Below are 4,082 nucleotides of genomic sequence, written 5' to 3' on the forward strand. Positions count from 1 at the left end.
AGTTTCCTGGCCTTTCTTCTACAGTCAAATCCCTTTTTATTTCTCTTCTAGCTTCTTCTTTCTTGGACTTACAATAGATTTCTAGTGAATGAGTGCAATGCACTTACTTGCTCCAGTATTCTGAAACATTTCTAGATAATCCCTAATTATCATAAAAGTGGAAGCCAAGTTTCCATTCAGATTTCTATTTTGGCCCCCTCCTTCCTTTCTCTTTCTATAGATCCATTCTGTTCCTCCCTTCTCTGTCCCACTGTTCTGTGGGCACCAAAGGTAGAAAGGAAAGGAGCCGATTTTTCTTTGCTACTGCATTCACACAACAAACTTGTGTCTTAGTCTCCTGTTACACTAAGAATACAGAGAAACGAGGACTTCAGTAGTGTGATAATCCACACGTTTCTAAACCTACTGATGTTTTTCATTTCAAATGGGGCCAGTAATTCCATAAGAAGAGTCATGTCAAAAAATATTTGCCATCAGCACTCAAGAAGAAAATCCCTTTGGCCGAATCAAGTAGCCAATTCCTTCAGGTGCAAAATCAGGCTAAAAATACAACAGCCGTTGATGCTTTGTGATTGCTGAAGTGACCAGAAAAGAAGGCATTTACCTTGGTGGTTCATTTTCTCCTCTTTCTCTGAAAATCTAGGAAAAATATTTTGGTGGAAGAGTAATTTCAAAACTTAATGAACCTGGAAACAAGGGAGTTTAATTACTTATTCATGTGGAGAGAAGCCAGACAGGAGAGCCCAAAGAAGTAGACAGTAAACAGAAGTCTGTGAGTCATTTGTTAATGCTTAAATCTGAAAACCATGACTCTGATTATAACACGTTAAAAAGCCCACATTAGGACAAGGCAGTCACATGAGCCTTCTCTCTCTCTGAACTGATTCCTTTATCTTTAGTTTATTCTTGCCTTTCTGCTCTGCCAAATATCAAAGCCTTTGTTTCAACAAGTCTCGTAATCTTTGAGAAGTACTTCCCATGACTGCTCTCATCACAAACTCTTCTTCACAAAAAGAATTTTTGTTAAGTCACCTGTTGTATGACTGTGATAAACAGAATAATGGCCCCTAAAGATGTCTACATCCTAATCTCTGGAATTTGTGAATATGTTATATGGCAAGGGGGGATTAAGACTGCAGATGGAATTAAGGTTGCTAATCAACTGACTTTAAGACAAGGCAAGTAACTGGATTACCCAGGTGAGTTCAATGTAATCATAAGTTCCTTATAAGTGAGAGAGAAAGGAAGGAGATTCAGTGTCAGAATGATTCCATATGAGAAAGACTCAGAGGACTGGCCACTGCTGGCTCTAAAGATGGAAGAGAGTTTTGAACCAGGAAATGAGGGGAGGCCTCTTGAAGCCGGAAAAGGCAAGAAAACAAATTCTTCACTAGAGTTTCCCTGCTGACACTTTGATTTGGGCCCAGTGAGACCTACTTCAGAAGTCTGACTTCCGGAAGGTAAGGCAACAGATTTGTGTTGTTTTAAGCTTCTAAGTTTCTGCAGTTTGTTACAGTGACAATTTATAAACAAAAGTTTATAAGAGTTGGGGAAAAAGACCTTAATTTTTATTATCTTACTTAAAAACACCAGTTTGAACTGAGAAATTTTTAAAGTTTATTTATTTTTTGGAAAGAGCAAAAGAGAGCACGAGTGTGAGTGGGGCAGGGGCTGAGAGAGGAGAGACAGAGAATCCCATGCAGCCTCCGCTGACAACACAGAGCCTAGTGGGGCTCAGTCTCAGGAAGATCATGACCTGAGCAAGATAATGAGCTGAGCCAGTATCAAGAGTCAGATGCTTAACCAGCATGCTGAGCTACCTAGGCACCCCTGAACTAAGAAATTTCTAAAATTAAAAGTGTTAACTCCCTGCCACCTGCCACTACCCACATCTCCCTTTTTGGGTGGCCGCTATAGGGACTTGGGGGCTGCTTCTCAGGTTAGGACTGTGGACACCACACGAGGGGCATCAGGAACCAGGACCCTTAGAGGAAATTTAGTACATTCTCCAAAGCTGACTATTTTCTCAGCATCATTTCCAAACAGAATAATCATGTTGTTAATACCAAGTAACTGAAGTTTCCCTTTTTTCAAATAACTAAATTCAGAGTATGATTTTATAAAAACAAACAAAATACTTGAGCGGTACCTGGGTGGCTCAGTTGATTGAATGTCCAACTTGGGCTCAGGTCATGATCTCACAGTTTGTGTGTTCAAGCCCCTCATGGGACTCACTGTTACCAGTGCAGAGCCTGCTTCGGATCTTTGTCTCCCACTCTCTCTGCTCCTCCCTCACTCACTCTCTTTCTTCCTCTCTCTCTCTCTCTCTCTCTCTGTCTGTCTCTCAAAAATAAATAAACATTAAAAAAAATTTTAATAAAAAAACCACTTGAGAATATTTTTGTATCCAAAATAACCCCGTATCTACATCCTACGAAGTAAACTACTTCATATGCCATCAGCTTGTGCTAATCAAGGCACAGGCAATCCATGCAATTAGTAGTGCTTTAGAATGAACAACTAACTTCTGGTTTCTTCTTCACCTCCGGCCATCTGCTCCCAGTTTTTCCTATCGCCCTAGTCATTGCCGTCTGCCCTGGAAGGAGCAGGAAGGAGAGAAGACATAAAAGAAAACTACATCTGTCTCCTTATTAATTAAGGTTTTATAACAGAAGACTTTGACACTTCCAATTTAGTTAGCAACAGAGGTAGCTAATGTGACCAAACATAAAAGCTGGAATTGTCTGTAACAAAGGGCAATAATATTTAAATATCAACAGTAAATTTTCCCTAAACTGAAAAGCCTTTATTATAAAAGTTACACGTTGGTTGGAAAAAAACAAACAGAACTATATAGATGATTCACATTACATAAAATAAGTACTTCCGTTAATTTATTCATCCATATTTGAAAATAGTTTTGTTTCAATCATGAATATGTTCCTTGGGATGTTTTTTTTTTTTTTCTTTCATACTGTCTTCCAAATCTGTAAAAGGAGCTTTAAAGAGCTGCGTTGCAGCCTTAGGGTAGGGGGCTAGCCTGCCACACCTGCTTGATGGGCTTCAGTTTCTTTCTTTTTTTTTTTTTTTTAACGTTTTATTTATCTTTGAGAGAGACAGAGACAGAGTGCGAGCGGGGGAGGGGCAGAGAGAGGGAGTCACAGAATCCGAAGCAGGCTCCAGTCTCCCAGCTGTCAGCACAGAGCCCGATGCGGGGGCTAGGACTCACCCTGAGATCATGACCTGAGCCAAAGTCGGACGCTTAACCGACAGAGCCACCCAGGCGCCCCTGGGCTTCAGTTTCTATTCCTTGTTAGCACAGGCGAAACATAAGCTAATACCCTGAATTTTACCCGTACCCCCACTGGGATTTTTATATGTACTGAAGATGGTCATGTGGACGTGACCTAGACAAACATCACATGTAGTCAAGTGTTCATGTTGCCACATTTTCTGCACACTCTATAACCAAACACGATTTGCTTATGTAAAACTCGTGTTCCAGGCAAGAGTGTTTTTTCACTCAGTGCCTGTTCTCTGTAACATGAAATACACAGTATGTTTTATGCAGTTGGCCTTGCGTGGTATGACACAGGAACGCTTGGAGAGCAGTTACCAGAAATAATGCAGGTTGTTCCAAACACTGTATGGAATTGCACAGATCTCCTAAAATGGGCTCATAAGTACATTTCTCAGCAACTGGCAGCCTGTGCAGCTGTTTTCAGCACCTTCTGGTGCAACATATGCTATTATCCATATATGTCATCCCCAATTTCAAGTGATGGAAGAGATAACTCCCCCACTTGTGTCCCCTCTTGGGAAGGGAATGTACAAGCACTGGGAAGAGCTGGTCATCTGAAGCACAGCTAAAGAAGCGCAATTGTGACATGGCCACGTGCGCTGTGGGTGAATGACTCAGTAAAGGAACCGCATCAAGTTGATAATGAGGTTGGAGATTGAAATTTTGTTTGATGAAGGATATTAAAGTAGGGTCCATAGGAAAGGAAGTCTGTTTAACTAGAAACGTGGAATCACAACATTGAAACGGTGCACATCTGAAAAGAGAGAATAGATGCTAAGAG

Source organism: Panthera uncia, chromosome A2 (genome assembly GCF_023721935.1).
Source record: "Panthera uncia isolate 11264 chromosome A2, Puncia_PCG_1.0, whole genome shotgun sequence".
NCBI classification, from domain to species: domain Eukaryota; kingdom Metazoa; phylum Chordata; class Mammalia; order Carnivora; family Felidae; genus Panthera; species Panthera uncia.